Genomic DNA, 18,825 nt, shown 5'->3' on the forward strand with positions numbered 1-18,825 from the left:
TCAAGGGTCTTGACTGAATTTTCTACAATCGAAGAGGTGATGGTACTAGAGAGGTTTCGCGCAGGATGCTCGTTTAGACATCCTGCGCCAACTTGTTTTTTGGCACATGGACTTGAAAGTGTCGTTCTATCCCCTTGACCGATTCAATAGATAGGGGAGTGATGCTCCAATTTTCACTAATTGCCCTAGTTTGCTTAGGAGCCGAGGAGGTGGTAACCACAATATGGACTTCAAGTGTAAGTCGAGAACATTGTCATTCTAATGGCTCTTCCTCTAGAGGAATTTCAATTATGACCTTCGGTTTTGAAAGAGATTCGGTCTTTTAGTGGTTAAGATCTTGAATTCCTACAAGAGTAAAGCTTGGATGCCGAGAAGATTTGAGTTTGCATTGAAGCTTAGAAAGTGTGCAACCTAACCCTCTTCAATCATCAATGTCTATTTTAGCTTGAGGGGAATAAGTAATTGCCTCAACAACACCTTGCCCATTTTTTTCAAGGCTAGAACCGAGGTAGTACCCTTGAGCCAATAACATATTTCCTGTTGTGTATAAACTGAAGTCGTAATAACTACAACAAATATTCAATTTCTCAGACAGTTTGCAGTCATTAAATGTCTTAGGAGATAATTCTTCCTGCGTTACATGGATCATGGTGTAGTTTTCCTTATATGTTAGAGTGTGATCTCTTGGATATTCAATTTCTTAGAGAGTTCCTCTTTTTCTACTTGACCACATCTGAATGTACACGAGCCACTCCTCTAAAAGTAGGGAACTTCAGTCATTAGTGAAAAGTGGAGGCCACAACAAGATTCCGGTAGCCATGGCCTACCAATGAGTAGATTGAAGGAAGGTTCAATGTCAATGACATAAAACCTCACTATTTGGACCACTGGCCCAATCTTAAGAGTGAGAGGGATGATCCCTAATGTTTCTCTTTAAGCCCCATCATAGGCTACAACTTAGATGTTTGAAGCCTCAATGTCTGTTTGTGATAACCCTATTCTTATAATAATTTTCAGGAGATAGATGTTCAGAGATATCCCATTGTCAACCATCACTCTCTTGATCTCATAACCACTCATGAAACAGTGATATAAAGTGGATGGGTGTAAAAACGATTGAACCCCAGAGTTATATGATCATCGGTAAATGTAATGGGAGTCAATGTCAATAAAAGGTTGATCATACTGCTCAGCTCTTCGGGTCTAGTAGAGGTAGGGACATGAGTCCTTTCCAGTACGTCTTCAATTTGAGCCCGATGCATGGGCTAGTTCTTCATTAGATCCACGATAGAAATGGATGCTGGAGTTTTATTGAGATGAGCTGGCAATTTTTACTGTGTGATAGGCTCAACAATGTCCATTTCTTGTTCCTTTGGTGTGTTCTTGGGCATATTGGGATTTTGATCAACTTTGGGAAGATTCCTGAGTCTTTCTCCCTGAGTGTCGACCATCAAGGTGGCTTTCTCTCCTCGTGAGATGGTCGGGTTTTTATTGGCCACGACGATGCTGCCAGGTCTAGAGTCTCTTGGATTTTCAACTTTTTCATCTTGCGATGAAGTGTGTCCCAATTATTTGAAATCATGTTTTATGTATGGATCTTGATCGACTACGACTTCTTTGTATTTGAAGATGGCATGATCTCAAGGTGAAACTGGGAGATTTCCTTGGGTATTCTTATGGTTTTACACTTTAATGTCTCCCCTGAGTGACTTATCTTCAATCATCACAATGAAAACTTAGCCGACCTCCTTGGGGATTCAATTTTAACTTTCTTGCTGCCATTCGGGAGTAAGTTGACAAATATTCCTATCTTCTTATTAGAGGCCTCCACCAGTGCATCGGTGGGAGTATGGTTGATAACACGTTTATCTAGGAGTTTTTAGATGATGTACTTTAAATTATAACAGTATTCAGTGCTAGGAGTTCCCGAATGATGCGCTTTAAGTTATAACAATCTTCAGTGTTATGGGTGTGGTTTCTATGGTATCCACAACATTTTGATTTGTCTTTAATGTCATCTTTTGGTTGAACAAGGTCGTGAAGAACAGTGAGCCCCCCCTTGCAGGATCTTAGTTAATATCGCAAAGAGGGTTTCCTGTAGTGGTGGAAGGTTAAGTTCTAGAAAGGGCCACCTGTTTTCAGTATTTGCGTTATTATCGAGTTTGAAGTTATTGGTCCTACTAGTGCCCCTGGGCTGTTCTTTCTGTGATTGTTGTTATAATTGTTCCTTGGTTTAGCTTGTGATGGCACGGCCACTTTCGAGTTCTCAAACTTTGCATTGGCGGTGATTTGACCTTTCGTAGAAAGCAACTTGATCTATCATCTGTTGAAATGACCAAGGTTGCAATCCATGACTGAAGAAATTCATGCACTATATTTAGGAATTCTCCAAGCACATGATCATCTGAGAGGTCTGGGAATTGTGCAATCAATTATCTCTGATACGAATTCCCGGAATCGATTAGCAAAGTCACGGAACAACTCGCCAACGTTATGTTTGGTTGCAACCAACTCCCTGAGGGTCATTGGTTTTTGCTTGGTCCCTTGATGTTGTTCGACACATTGCCAAAACAATTTGTCAAGACTCTGGTCAGGCTACTAGGAGATTACTTCTCAAAACCACGTTAAAGGTGGTCTAGAGAGAGTGTATTAAAACATCGCCTTTAGAAGGCACGCTTTGTAGTCTAATGCTGGAACACTCAACAGGTAAGCGATGACATGATTATCAGAGTCACCCTTCCCACTGAACTTGTTTTCAAACTTCGAGAACACAAAACCCAGAGGAAGGCGTTCGACATCCTCGAGAGCGTCCTTGACATAAGAACATAGTGGGAGTATATTTAGAATTTCGATCTTAGTCAGGGTCTCTTTAAATGTGGTTAATTCACCTTTCAGTTGAGCTAGCCCAACTGACTCAGGAGTCACTTGGTTTCTTAGAGCTAATAGCATAATTTATGGTGCAAGGGATGCAGCTGATATGGGATGCACCGGACAAGATGTAAGCCGAGCCTACGAGATGGTTGGAGCCATGTTAGGTGCTAACAAAGGAAAAGAGGTCTGAGCTAAGCTGGGTATGGAATAGGCGTAGGCAGAGGCACCTGAGCTGGAGAATAGTATGGGTAAGTCCGAGGACCGACCTAGATTGGAGGAGCCGAAGGCTGATAAGTAGGTGTTGGGGCCTAGAAATGGATAGCATGGGCCTGGTGCATAGGATATCCCAGGTATGAGCAACTAAAGGCAGGGACTACAGCAGGAGGGTATGAAGTGGACTAGTATGGCTGACATGGGAATACTGAGTTGGAACAAGAGCCGAATAGGCCGTTTGTGACTGATGGTATGGAACTGGGTCGGCCTGAAGAGGCTGCACCGGTGGATGACTATACATAACTTATGGAGGGTCAGGTCTGGACTGACCATGTGATGGATAGTCCCGTGGTCAAGACGGATCTACAGGAGTTCGAGGATGAGCAGATTGGCAGTGAACGCACATGACTTTGTTGGTCATGGGCTAAAGAGGTTATCTGACTATTACCTGACCGATGACTCGATGCCCTAAGTGGGGCGTCTGGCTCAATAGGACCAACACACCTGAAGAAGACCTTGACTAAAGGCAACTTCTTGAGCCTCTCAAATGAAAAGGTGTCATAGAACTCGGGGAGTTCTTGATCAACCTGATGGAACTCAGGGTGCATGCGCTTGTTGGGTGAACTATTACAGCTCGGATTCTGAGTATTAGAGCCCCTAGAATGTGTCTTTTGAGGATCCCAACGTGACTGGACCATACTCTCATATTGAAGAGGTAGACTCGGGTCTACTTGACCATGTGGGTCAGGCGCGTTAGGGGGAGCTAGGGTGGTGCCGATAGTGTAATTTCAGCAGCAACTCCCTTAGACTTGGACTTTTGTGGAGGTGGATGGTGCGCCCCCTGTTGGGCAGCATCAACTCTAGAGATAGACATATGTGGGTGGTGTGCCCCTAGTTGGGCAGCATCACTCTTAGACTTTGATGATGATATGGGGTGAGCTGCCGGTTTAGTGGTACTTCCTTTTGACTTAGGCATTTGTGGGTAATGCGACTCTAGTTAGGCGACATCTCCCGTAAACTTGGAAGATAAATGGCTTTGAGCTACTGATTGGGCGGCATGTCCCCTAGAACCAAAGTTTCATGAGAAGTGCTCCCTTTAGTGTCTCCGCTAAACTTAAACCTAGATATGAAGGTGGGTCCAAACTGGGTCCTTTAGACCCGGGTCAAATACCTGGATTATTGAGGGTGCCTTGGGCCATGTAGACCTGTTGGACTGCACGGCTCAGTTGACTTACATATGGGTTAGCTATGTTTAACCTTGGGTGTGGGACAATGAACCCACTAGAACCCGATCTCGGCTAACCTGAGACAAGGTCGGCCTAGGGAACTAAACCATAAAGTCATGTGGGTCTAGTCATCCTTGAATGCCTAGATGGCTCAATAGACTCAGTATCTGAGTCACCATGAACTACAGACGTGACTAGAAAATTATGCAACAAAAATCTTCTTTTTTTATCTTAGTTTTTTGCTTTTTGTTTTTTTAGCTATATAAAAAACAATATAAAAATGATTCTAAAAAGAAAAAATGCTTTCTTAAAAAATAAAGATGCACTTAAAAAAGATAAAAAATGCTCTAATGAAAATAAAGGTTGCTTCTAAAGATGATATAAAGAAAATAAATAATGTTCTAATGAATATACAGATTTAAGAGAAAAGATAAGATCTAAAAGAGGAAATAGAAATTCTAGTCTAAAAAAAGAAGATAAGAGAAAATCCTCTCTCTCTTTTTTCTTTTATGTCTAGGAAAGAAAAAATTTCAGTTTAACATGTGGAAGAAGTGTAAAACTAAATAATCCGAGTGAAAGGAATGGGGGACGTGAAATTTTAATGAAGTAAGCAAAAAGGCAAGGCAAGTGCTTATCACCAAAACAAAAATTTTTTTTTTTCTCTTGAAAATAGCTTTTGTAATGAAAATCCGAGAAGAAGGACAATGCAAAGCACAAGTGACCAGAGAAAGCAAGATTTTTTGTTTTACTTTGTTTATATGGAACTATTATTTAGAGAATGAGGGAAGAGGATAGAGTTGCGAGAAAGAGAGGGAGATAAAAAAGAAGATAACTGATCCTATAGGACCCTTCCCCTACCCATGTGTGTAGGACCCCAACGAATTACCATTAAATTTGGCATGGATTCATAAAAAAGTCAAGTCTTACAACCATGTGATAACTTTTCTACAGATCCATGCCAACTTTAATGGTGATCATTTGGGGTCCTAAAACATAGGTGGGGGAGGATCTTATAAGACCATTACTCAAAAAAGAATAAGAAATTGTGTGGGAAAATAAAGATCGGACTTTTGTACTTCTCCGGAAAAGGTTTCCGTGAGAAATTTTCTTTGATGAGAGATTTCACCAAACAACTTACAAATATGATTCAAATTGGTGTCAAGTACATTTAGAAAGTCATGCGTGTGGAGAGTGCCCCAGGTTTGCATGGTTCAACCGTTAAATTCGTGGTATGGAAATTGGGTTTTTTGCAAACATGGGTAATAAAATACCTTAGCAATGTGGCGATGCCAATAAAGCATGAGAAGCTAAACCATTGGGAAGAGATAAGTACAAGGACTGTAAAACGTGACCTTCTGTGAACTATTAAACATAAAAAAATTTAGTTTCCTTTGAAGAAATCGTGAAGAGATCCGAACAAGGTTAGCGCAATGCACAAGAAAATCTCAGTAGAATGTCAAGAAGAAAGATAAGAGCAAGGTACTGATGAAGGACCAACTTTCTATTGAAGTGGACCCGCTGCTGTTATTGAGAAGGAAGAAAGAAATGGCAAACAAATAAATTGGTGCGAGGAGATGCAAAGAGGCATGGACAGCTAGAAAGCAAAAAGACGGGCTTTTTTCAAAAAAAAAGAAACAGTGGATTTTATCTAGGGACGAAAATTTGTTACTCGTTTTTTTCTTTTTTTATCTAGGAAAGAAACAGTGGATTTTTCCCTTTTTTACCAAAAGGAAAAGACCTTAAACTTTTTACTAAATTTATCTAGGGAAGAAAATTTGTTACTCGTTTTTCTTTTTTTATCTAGGAAAGAAATGGATTTTTTCCTTTTTTTACCAAAAGGAAAAGACCTTAAAAGTTTTATTTTTAATTTTTTAATTTTTTTAATTTACTGAAAATAAATATGAGAAAAAAATAAGATTTTTTTTTTTAAATCTAAAATATGGATTTGAAGCTCAAGGGTTCCAAGGTGGTTGCCAAACTGTTTATGATCCGCCGATCTCTGAGATGAGACCTGCTTAAATCTTAGCAAAAAACTGAGTTATTTTTTACAAAAGTAGAGAAAGTAGAGTCACTTGAATTATGGGCACAAAAAAATTTTAGATCTATAAAAATCTGGTCTCTTTTTCAAGTCAATTGGGAGCGCCAACTCCAAATTTGTATTTTGATCTAAAAAAAGTGTTTCTAAATTTATTTAAATCTAATAAGAAATTAGTTTTCAGAAAAAATTAAAATAAAGCAGAGAATTAAATGAAGAAAAATAAACTAAATTAAGTAAAAAAAGTGATGCTTACCTCTAGGAACCCGAAACTCGGAGTTTCGAGCACCGTTCTTCCGATTTGTACTATCATCTCATTTTTTAGATGCCTTTGCTCCTATGAATTGGTATATCTTATGTTCTTTGTCCTAGATCTAGGGTTCTTAAGGCAGCGGGAAAAGCTGAAAAATTTAGGTACGGTCTACCTAAGCTTTTTTTGGGATTAAAAGAGATTCGAAGAGAAATTCCTTGGTTTTCTAAGGGGTTTGGGATTTCCTAAGGTCGAATATGAATTCTGAAATTTTCTATGATTGTTGGGGATATTTTGAGATTTTCCCTAATGTTATAGAAATTTTCTAGGATTTTCTTTATTTTGGGTATTTTTGAGCTATTTTCCTAATTTTGAGAATTTTTAAGAGATTTCTTGACCTACGTTTTTGAGTTTATGGATGATGGTATTTATAAGCTTCAATTATGATTTTTCTTATTTTTTTGGATTTTTTTTTGGAGTTTTTTGGATTTATCTTGGCCCTTTTGGCTTTATCTAATTAAAAAAATAAGTTTTTACTGCATCATCAGGTAGCGTCTGGGCCTGCCTAGCCGCGATACGGCCTGCCTCGAGGCCCGACACTTAAGTCTTACATGGACAAATTGTCATTTTTTATATTGTTTTAACCGTAGGTCTGATTGGGTGGTTCTAGGACTGTTGGAAAGTTCTCTAGGTCTATTTCAAATTGGGATAGGTTTTGGGCAGTTTTGAGAAAATTATATTGGGTCTAGGTTGCCTATGGCCCACTAGGTTTTTGTGGTCAATCGACCTCAGAGTCGAGATCGTTTTAGGAGTTCTCTTAGCTAGAATTTCGAGGGGTATCTACACATATATACAACAATTACAAACATTTTAAAGAAATCTTATTTTACAATATAAAACAAATTAAAATCAATTAAGATCAAAAAAATTTAGCAAAGAATAATATAAAACCAATAAATAAAAATATCCAACATATTCTCACATCTAACATAAAGAATTCTTTTTAAAAAAGAGTGATCTTTCTTTCCCATAAAATTAGAAACCAAAAAAAAATATGTTTATAAAAAATAAAAATCAAATTATTAGCATTAATTCTTCATGACAAGATAACATACAAAAACTCCCAAGAAAATTCAGCATTTTAAAATTATCACCATCATCATTATCTAAGCCTTATCCCATTTGGGATCAGCTTCATGGATTATGTTATGCCTTTCTACTCGTAGGTTAAGATTCATGACAAGATTTGACAAAGTTTTACTCTGAGTGCCTTCCTAACACAACCGTCCTCCTTTACCAGGCTTGGGGCTAGCCAAGACAGTATTATATAATATTTGTTGCATATATATATATATATATATATATTTTAATATTACGTCAATATTTTATTGAATGGTTCAACATTTAATAATGACTTTTCAAAAAATGAGGATTTTTCTGAAACCCTAAATCCAAGCAAAGTTTTTGTCTAGATCTATATGACAATCGGTTTAGGAAATCAATATATGGTAAAGAGGTTGATTATATTCATTTGAAGAAATTTGATTCAAACTTGAAGAAGAGATCAATCATTTGGAGAATTATCTAAAGTGTGTGGTTTTTATAAGGCCGAGGCCCTAAACCATCAAAGTGAGGTGTGTCTTCATACAGTGTTGAAAGCTATTGTTTTAGTAGTGGAAATCTTTATGATGGCCTGAAATTTATTTTCATCTCTAATTATAAAATTTAAATATTAAAAAACATTATAGATCGAGTAGATCTATGAACACTTCAAAATCTTGAAAATTGATGGTCAAAAAATGCATTACAAAATGCACTATTTCAAAGAATTGATTTTATGTCCACATATCTTGATATTGAGATGATCAATTTGAGGATTTTTGGGCATTCAACAACCACTTCTAGTAAATTTTTGAAGTGCACCTTAATTTGATGGTTTAATGCCTTTATATTAACTTTTTGTTTTTTCTAAAACCCTAGATTTTACAACAATTCGAGCAAAAAAAAAGATTGAAATAGAAAAGTACATAGATTGATAAATATGTGTACCTGATGTAGAAAAAATTTGAACCTTTTTAGGTCCTAACCCCCAATTAGATTTGAATAAATATAGCATGATTCTTGCTCTTTGGCAGATTTTAGGAACAAAGATGCAACACAACCAAAAATATTTCAGGCTAGATCCACATAAATGTGTTGTTTATTTCAGACAAATCAAAGTTTTGATATTGTAGAACAATCTTCAATAATCATTAGAACAAAAAATTTAAAGAAAATTGGTTCAAAAAAGGGATATATATATATATATATATATATATATTATTTATTTTTTTTGCTTGAGAAAGATATGTGAGTGCATTTCCTTCATCGACCTAAGAATCGTACAGCCATAGATCAATAATTTCAATCAATTATAAGTCTCACAAAATCTACAAAAACAAAGGAAAAGCCTAAAAAAGAAAAAGGTTATAAGATCCATAATTGGAGGATCAAACTATCCATAGGATCCGGAACAGTGAATGACCAGTTCTCTGACAAGAACTAGTGATTCCTACTTAGACCCGGCCGGTTCCCAGTATATTCAAGAAACCAATCCAGTAGAGGACGATTCTCGATCCAAATGAGGTGATTCTAATTTAGATCGGTGAGTTTTAAACCATAAAAGGTGGCTCAGGCTAGGGACAGTCCCTCAAATGAGGTTCTGGTTCCAATCGAAATTCATGATGACAAGGCCAAAACTTGAGAAATCAGGTCGGGGCCTTATATAAAGTTCACGAGCTTTTTGTAAGGAAAAAAGTTGGTAGAAAATTTTGGGTTGAGTCTCATCTAATCCGGGCTCAGCCAAAAAAATACTTCATGCCTACTAAGTGGAGGCTGGGCCAATCGCAGGGTTAACTTGTGGTCTAAACCCAGCCCAAAATCCTTTGAGATGCCGGTTACTGCCCTGAGCACAACCAATTTGTTTTATGTTCAAATGAAGGAAAAAGATCATGTAAATCTACTAGGCTTGAACGTAGTATAAACCCAATAATCCAAATTGACTATAAGGTAACATCAGTTACCACTATCAACTTAGTCAGTTGGGATACATTTAAAAGTACTGTACCATATTTATTGTCAAAAATAAAAAAAATTGTTGTCCTAGATTTCGGTTGGAAAAAAATCATGATATGTACTGCAGGTCCCATGACCATCTAACCTCTATAGCTATGGATAACACAACGAACTTATACACTCCTAGCTATAAAACCCCTAATATATTTTACTGTTATTTTTTTGGCGTGTTCACTTATTATTGTTAATTGATCACTTATAAAACTAATGCTTACAAATGATAGTGCGTCTTACTTCATGTAAGTGGTAAGTGGTTACCGCTAAAAAAAGGAGATAAAACCTTGTTCGATGTAAATTTTGTTCTTTAGCATAAAAATGAAAATTACTTTGGTTCTATTGAATAAAGACAAGAAATGGGCATGTAGTAACTCATTGATAGGCTTTAGAAAAGGGAAAAGTTTATATAAGGTTGCAGCCTTAAAATGTAAAATTAAGGATGCCTTTCAAAAATCTATCGGAGAGGTTGTTTTAATGTTGGAAAACCCTCTATTTGATCATCTCGACATCGAGAGGTATGAATATTGGAAAAAAAAAAAGTTTTTAGTATCAGAAATAGTGCATCTTGCAACACATTATCTAGACCGTCCATATTCAAGATTTTCATATGTTTATAGATCTCCTTTATTTTAACAATTTTGGAAGTTTAAAATTGTTTAATTAGATATGAAAATAAATTTTAAGATAATCCTAAGATCTTTTTACAACAAAATTACATGTTATGATAAAATTTGGAGGTGAGCTTTAATTGGATCGTTTAAAGTTATAACCTTATACAAACGGCCCTTTTTAGAAAATAAACAAAGAAATAAGCCACAAACCCTGTCAAACCATTAGGCAATTTCTTGGGGAAAAATTCGACGCTCAAAAAGCCCGTACAAAGAGTCTTTCCGTCCTTTGCAGTATTGATTTCTCCATATAAAACAAAAACAAATTTATCTCTGTCATTGCCCCTAGCGTCGTGGCTGTGATAGACTTGGCCAGTTCCTCTCTACTCACAACTTTGTCGTGGCCTGAAACAAAGGCCGACCCTGAGCACCTGAAAGTTCGAACAATGTGATTTTTATTGGGGATTTTTTTTTTTTTTCCTTACCCTTTTTCTATTCTTTTTTTTTGGCAAAGATCACTTGCAACTAATCTTAGTACAATAACTCTTGCTTCAAATAAAATAAAAATTTATCAATCCAAAATCTTAATAACTTTGATGTCATTGAATCAATTTTCTTTAACCTAAAAAAATAACCACAAATCTTGTGCTTGAGAATATAAAGACTATATAATTAAATGTGTAAGAATCAAAAGAGAATGTCGGAGATTACCTCAAACAGGCTTATTACACCCCACACCGAGTCACCAATCGTATGCTTGAGAATATAAAGAGTATATAATTATATGCAAGAATCAAAAGAGAATACCGAAGATTACCTCAACCGGGCTTATTACACCCCACACCGAGTCACCGCCATCCGATGGAGCGGGATCGACGGTTTTTGTTCAATCTCAACCAAGAAAGTTAATTTCGGCCAAGCTCTTCAATGGAACCCTTATGCTCATGCTAGATTCTTAGGATCAATCCCCCAAAATACTGAGACAAAAATTCTCCCTTCCTTATTTTTCTTAGACCCTAAGTTTTTTTTGAATAAAATTAGGAAAGATGAGAATTTTCTTTATGCAAGAGAGAGACGTACTCCCCCTTTTAGAACCCAAGCCCCAAGACAATGAAGAGAGAGAATAGATGGGTGTGCCCTTTAAAGATGCAGTTGTGGGAGAGAGAGAATAGGGGCGAGAGAGAGAGGTGTGTGGATGTATGCTTGGAATGAAGGGGGACGACCCCTATTTATAGAGAATGATCTAGGGTTTTCATTGCTTGCCTCACAAGATTGAATTTTAACCGTCGATCAAGGGTGACTTGTAGGCTGAGAGATCTGAGCCATTCATTCTATAGATGGGCCATCAACAATACGGAATGTGCTAAACCATTATCTCCCTTTCCTTTGACCATTGTTCCATCAAATAAAAATTAATCAAAAAAATATTGTGCTCTATCCAAAATATATATTCATAAACTATGTAATCCTATAAAAAGAATTACTCAAATCTCTTAAAGATATAGCATACTTATCAACTCAAAGTTATTTAGATAAGTCATATCAAAAGCTCATATCAACTTATCATCTCAAACCCACTTAAGATAAATCAAAATCAACCAATCCATAAAACTAGGGCATGCCTCCTATGGGGATAGGCAGCCCCCTAAAATTGGGGGGTGCCACCCAAAGGATGGAAAGGTGGCCCCATAAAATTTGAGTATAGTGGGTCATGTGCACAATGAGCTCCCCAAAAAATCATATATTTAAAAAAATCATAAAAATAAATTTAGAATAGTATTTAAATATTTAAATTATTAAAAATCAATATCTTTAATTTTATAAACCCAAATTTTATAAATAAAACATCCAGGGATTTATAAAAATTCAAATAACAATTCTAAAATAATATCTACCATAAAAGAACATAACTAAATTAATTTGATGGGAAAATGATCTATATGGTTAAGGAATTAAATCAATAATGGGGCACTCCACCTTCAACTGTGGACTACAGACCACGCTTGCTTTATCATGCCGACCCAGTGTTGCCCATGACCAACAGTCCAAGCAAGGGCTCATTAGTGGGCCACCAAAGTCTGGCCGATGAGCCAAGGGATCACAATTCCAGTCTGTAGATTTTAGGTTCTCCCTTAGAAAAGACCTGATCGACCTTAGTTTTATAGCGCATAGGGGTATCTCTCGCACATGCATATGCCTCACCCTAAAAGGTGGCTTGCTCGCTTTCCCGAACGGTTTATCAATATGCATGCCATATGATGGTACATGAATGAGGCTTTGGCCCCCTTCTCCGTAGGCCACTATCACACATAAGGCTCACACAGTCCATCGGCTCTGTCATCCGGGCATACTCCGACCTCATCAAGGGATAACCCACTAAAACCCTGCTAAGTTTATTTTCTATGCCCAGGCAATATGGGTTTTTCCCAACTGACTGGCCTAGACCATCAAGCACAGTCTGGTATCTACAAACCTCTTTTGCATGGTATAGTCTATGAGGGACCACTCTCACTGAGTCTATGATCCACTGTATCAAATGTCTCATCACAATCACTCATAAGGCCTTTAAAGGCCACATAAACCCAACATCTCTCACTTGGCCTTTGAAGGCCTTACATTCTCTCTTTCTCACTTTCTCTCATCCACATCTGTCTCTTCCAATCATAATCTCTCTCAATACATGAATCAAGACTTTCACTATCAATCATTTCACAAAAGGACTCATAGAGGCGTTGCCTCTTTCTCTTTGCTACTCGGATCCCATCCTGACAGTGATGGTAGTTTATCTTTCATATGCAATAGCGAATCATAGACCTGTTGTCACCGAAGATCATCACGTATCCTCATCGCATGGGGTCGTATCCTCATGGGCTCCAAAAAGTTCTTCAAACAAGCTGTTTCTTTTTGTAGCTATACAACCAGCGTCATGCATCTGGGTTCCATGGGTGAACAACGCCATAGCTTGTTGCTCCAACTGGCCTGTCAAACACTAGAAACTCCTACTGAAATATTTAGTTTTATATGCTTGGAGTTATTATGGAATCGTGGCTCCCTTTTACACTATATCACCGTTGTATTGTCTCGAAAAATCCTCATTGCCTCACAACGTATGGGTTGAAAGTCAAGTCGATTAAGAAATTTCTTAATCCATATGCCCTCCTTAGCTACCAAATAACACGTCACGTATTCTGCCTCTAGGATGGACAATGTCATCGCATCATGTTTCTTTGATTTTCAAGAAGTTATTCTCCCTCCAAGCATGAATACGTATGTAGATGTAGACTTCACGTCATCTGGATCTTTGAGATAGCTTGCATCTATATATCTAAATATATAAGCTGCTACAAAAAAACGTGGGACTATAGCAACTCCCACTCAATTATTACACATACAATATATACAATCTCAACATTCTTATGCCTATATTATGAGGTAGCATAGCAAGTCTTATGCAAAGTGTAATTTAATGCCCATTAGTTTCACAATAAGTAAAACCTTTATGAACCACAAAAAGGTTCAACCACATTAGTCATCTTGGTGGTAAATTCATACAAACCAAGTTATTAAATTAACATAATATGTGTGTAGGAAGTCTAGCAAGATGACATTCCTACAACATTCCCTATGGTGCAAGGTCTTAGGTAATAGAGGATTTTAAATAACTACAAACATGAGTCAAGACATATGGGTATTTTAAAATCCTGGGTATGACAAACTTTCTCCCAATTTTATAAATACCTTGAAGGCATAATAGTTTTCTCCCTTTTAAAAATTGACTTGGTATATATATCACAAGCAATGGTTAGATAATAGTATGCCAATTTAAAATGATTTTCTTATATAAAGACTCAGGTTTTTCTCAGAACATCCAATTTAATATTAAGAAAATGTTTAGTCTTCAAAAATCATTTTACCGCATTCACGTAGCAAGTCATTTTTACAACTACAAAAACAAGCCATAAATTACAATTATATCTAAAACAAAGCATGACTAAATAATGGTTATCAAAATCTTGATAAAAATTTCCTTTTGGCAAATATGGAGACTTGATGAAGAGAACATTGTTACATGCAATACATTATATTACTGGACATTATTGAGAGGATGACCACTAAAACCGAGTTCTATCAGGAGACTCCCTTCATGCATACATATTTGAATAAGCCATATCCATATCTCGCATCTTATACTTAGGGCTCAAAGCCCTTAATCAAATCACATCTCTATGTGTATGACTACCTTAAGTAGTTCATACTCTTAGCACAAGGAGACACTATAACACATGGTATTCATAAACATGCATTTCAAATTTGTTAGCATATATCACTCAATGTCCATATACTCCGTACGTATTCATAAAACAATTAGCCAAAATATATAACAAAAGCATATAAAAAGTAACCGAATCCTCTTTCCCTATATGACCTTACCATATAATATAAGATAGATTTCATACCTCAAAACCATGTAGTGTAGTGCCTAGGCTTTCTTGATTCATTGCTTTTACAACCGTTTGGCGATGTTGGAAGAGCATACAACTGATAGAGAATGTATTGGTCTTCAATTTCTCATGTCACGATGTGTCCATCTCTTTGGTACTCGGATTCTTCCTTGTATAACACTGTGAAGAAAAATGTCTTCTTTATACCATTATTTCAAATATCACAAATTTGATTCTCCCACTAGTCTTTAGCTTTTCTTTGCTACCTCCAAGCCCCTCTATGTATCCCTTCATTTCGAAGAAACCAAGATGCTTTTATAGGTATTGTGTTTCTCCTTCTTTCTATTATTCCTGGATCAAACATTCTTCATATAGAGTGTCGTACCTTGCCAACTCTGTATTATCTCTCTTTGAAGTTTTATTATAATAAATCATATGCATGGCACACTATAAAACTCCTTTTAAATGAGCCCTAAAAAGGTATCCATTATTGGGAATCCAAAGATGTGCATTAATATGCCCCAACTTTTTATTTATTGCATAATAGAACATGAACATCCCATGATAAAAATATGATATCTCTCTACTCATAAAGAGTTTCTTTCCAAATCCTTTTGAGTACTGAAATAAACTAAAAAATATAAAACAGTTTTTAGTTCCATCCCTAAATCACACCATTCAGTGAGTCTACCTGTTAGTGACTTTTTACATCACAATGCAATTTTTTCAGCAGAAAATCAAGCTGAGCATCTCTCAATAAAAAAATTGTTTCTCTCAAACCTCAAAGAATTACTTCTTGAAATCTCTTGTGTTTGAAATGAGACTCAAAACCAAATCATAACATCATCGTATGAATCCTAAATAATATCCTCCTTCAGAGAAATAAATAAGTTGACATACACATCATAAAATAACTCATACTGCAGAATTCCAAGATGAACATTGTTTAGTAAGATTGTATTTTCTTTTACCCTTGTAGAGTTTTTCTTTCAAAATAATTTTATTTAAAAGTAAACACATAATGGTAGTACATATATTTTCACAAGCCTCATATCACTCTATTAAGAAGGCTTGATAATTATAGATTTTCAAGTCTCAATGAAAAGCACACTATAATTGCAAAAAATGCAGGATGACCTCTCTTCAATCCAAACTTTTATTCCTCTCTTTCCAAAGATATTTCTCTCTCAAATAAATTTCATTAGAAACTAGACTGAGAATGAAAGTCTAAAAACTTAAGATGAGCCATAAAACATTATGTTAAGAATAGAAATAAAATCTTGACTTCCAAGTTATGGAAATAATTTTCGTTTCAGAAAACATCACTTTTGCACCCTTCAATAAATCGATCATATTTTTCAAATCATGAGGAATTTCTTGATGAAACGTTTTTTCTTTTTTGAAGTTAGATTCAATTTCATGATTCACAAAAAAATTTCAACTAGAAATCACATCATATTGCTGGTGGAAAAAATCACGGAACTCAATGGATAGTTCCTAAGTTTGCAGGGTCAAAACTGACACCCTTCATTCATGAGTCCATAACTCTCAATTCCCTTAGGATCTCCCACTAAAATTTTATAAGTAGATCCTACTCTAAAAAATTATCTTCTTCATATAACTGCTCCAAAATGGCATTGAATACCAAATTTGCAGAGTGTCTTTCTTGGTGTGTTGAATATTTCAATAATTCTTAACCGGAGGGTATTACTTGACCACAAAGATTATTAGCTTTCTCATATCTCAATCTCAAGCTTGATCTTGATTCAATAAAGAGAAAACACATTTAATGACATCAAACATCAACTTTGCTCTGATACTAATGAAAGTTCGACCAGTGTGATATTTACTGGGGACGTTTCTTTTCTTTTCTTTGGCAAAGATCACTTCCAAGTAGTCTTATTGCAATAACTCTACGAATGAAATAAAAATTTACCAATCCAAGATATTAATAGCTTTGATGCCATTGAACCAATTTTATTTAACCAAAGAAAATAACTTCAAATCTTGTGCTTGAGAATATACAGACTATAGAATTAAATATATAAGAATCAAAAGAGTATACAGGAGATTACCTTAACCAGGCTTATTACACCACACCCCGAGTCACCTCCATCCGATGGCGCAGAATCGACGATCTTCATTCAATCTCAACAGGGAAAGCTAATTTCGGCCAAGCTCTTCAATAGAACCCTTAGGTTCACGATAGATTCTTGGGATCAATCCCCCAAAATACTGAGACAAAAATTCTCTCTTCTTTAACTTTCTTGAGCCCTAAGTTTTTTTTGAATAAAATTGAGAGAGATGAGAATTTTCTATATGCAAGAGAGAGACGTATTCCCCCTTTTCAGAACCCAAGCCAATGAAGAGAGAGAATAGATGGGGCGTGCCCTTTAAAGATAAAGTTGAGGGGGAGAGAGAATAGGGGCGTGAGAGAGGAGAGGGAGAGGTGCGTGGATGTATATTTAGAATGAAGAGGGATGACCCCTATTTATAGAGAATGGTCTAGGGTTTCCATTGCTTGCCTAACAAGATTGAATTTGGCCGTTGATTAAGGGTGACTTGTGAGGTGAAAGATCTGAGTCATTCATTCCATAAATGGGCCATAAACATTACGGAATGTTGTGGACAACTATCCCCCTTTCCTTTGACCATTATCTCATCAAACAAAAATTAATCAAGAAAATATTGTGCTTTATCAAAAATATATATTCATAAGCCTTATAAGCCTACTAAAAGATTTACACAAATCTCTTAAAGATATAACATATTTATCAACTCAAAGTTATTTAGATAAACAATATCAAAATCTCACGTCAACATATCATCTCAAACCCACTTAAGATAAATCAAAATCAACCAATTCATAAAAATAGGATATGCCTTCCATGAGGATAGGCAGCCCCTTAAAATAGGGGCATGCCACCCAAGGGATGGCAACGTGGCACCATAAAATTTGGGTATAGTGGGTCCATGTGCACAATGGACCCCCCAAAAATATCATATGTTTAAAAATAAATTTTACAATATTATTTAAATATTTAAATCATTAAAAATCAATATCTTTAATTTTATAAACCCAAATTTTATAAAGAAAATATCCAGAGATTTATAAAAATTTAAATAAAAATTATAAAATAATATCTACCATTAAATAAACATAATTACATTAATTTGATGGGAAAAAGATCTATATAATTAAGGAATTAAATCAATAATGGGGCACTCCACCTTTAACTATGGACTATAGATGGCGCTTATTTTATCATGTCATCTCAGTGATGCCCATAACCCACAGTCCAAGCAAGAACTCATTAGTGGGTCACCAAAGTCTGGCCGATGAACCAAAGGATCGCAATCTCAATTTATGGATTTCAGGTTCTCCCCTAGAGACCAGCCAAGTCAAGGTCACCTAAACCTAATGCGACCAATGCTCTATGGTGCATAGGGTTATCTTTCGCACATGCATACACTTCACCCTAAAAGTGGCTTGCTCGTCTATCAATGTGCATGTCGTATGATGGTACATGGATGAGGCTTTGGCCCCCGTCTCCATAGGCCACCATCACACACAAGGGTCTCGGCTCTTTCATCTGGGCATACTCCGACCTCATCAAGGGATAACCCACTAGAACCCTTCTCGGTTTATTTTCTATGCCCAGGAAATATGGGTTTTTCCCAACAAACTGGCCTAGATCGTCAAGCACTATCCGGTATCTACAAACCTTTTTTGCATGGTGTGGTATATGAGGGACCACACTCTTCCTAAGCCCATGATCCACTGTATCAAATGTCTCATCACAATCACTCATAAGGCTTTTAAAGGGCACATAAACCCAACATCACCTCCACCAGGAACATAGCATTTGTCTTTTGGTCTGTCCATTGCAGGATGGCGATTACAGGCATGCCTCCCATGAGGGTCTCCAAGGTTGAGTTCCACCAGCAGGGGGTCACAAAACATGCTATAGAAGAATGGCTCAACACTTCCGCTTGAGGGCACCATGACACCACGTTCCTATATCCTACCTCCTCTAAGAAGTCTTTTGGCATGGGTCTGCACCACCAA

At 36.5% G+C, this 18,825-nt stretch overlaps 1 long non-coding RNA gene across 1 annotated transcript; it reads right to left on the reverse strand.

Moving 5' to 3' along the window:
* Nucleotides 1–10,552: 10,552 nt before the first annotated feature.
* On the reverse strand, nucleotides 10,553–17,104 carry LOC148779466 (uncharacterized). The gene is made up of 3 exons (XR_016046530.1): nucleotides 16,832–17,104; nucleotides 14,772–14,936; nucleotides 10,553–10,745 (listed from the first exon to the last, which is right to left on the reverse strand). It is a non-coding gene; the product is annotated as an uncharacterized LOC148779466 (long non-coding RNA).
* Nucleotides 17,105–18,825: the final 1,721 nt, after the last annotated feature.

This window comes from Amborella trichopoda, chromosome 12, assembly GCF_054954075.1.
Source record: "Amborella trichopoda isolate Santa Cruz 75 chromosome 12, AtrichopodaSantaCruz75HAP2 v2.0, whole genome shotgun sequence".
In the NCBI taxonomy this organism is placed as follows: Eukaryota; Viridiplantae; Streptophyta; class Magnoliopsida; order Amborellales; family Amborellaceae; genus Amborella; species Amborella trichopoda.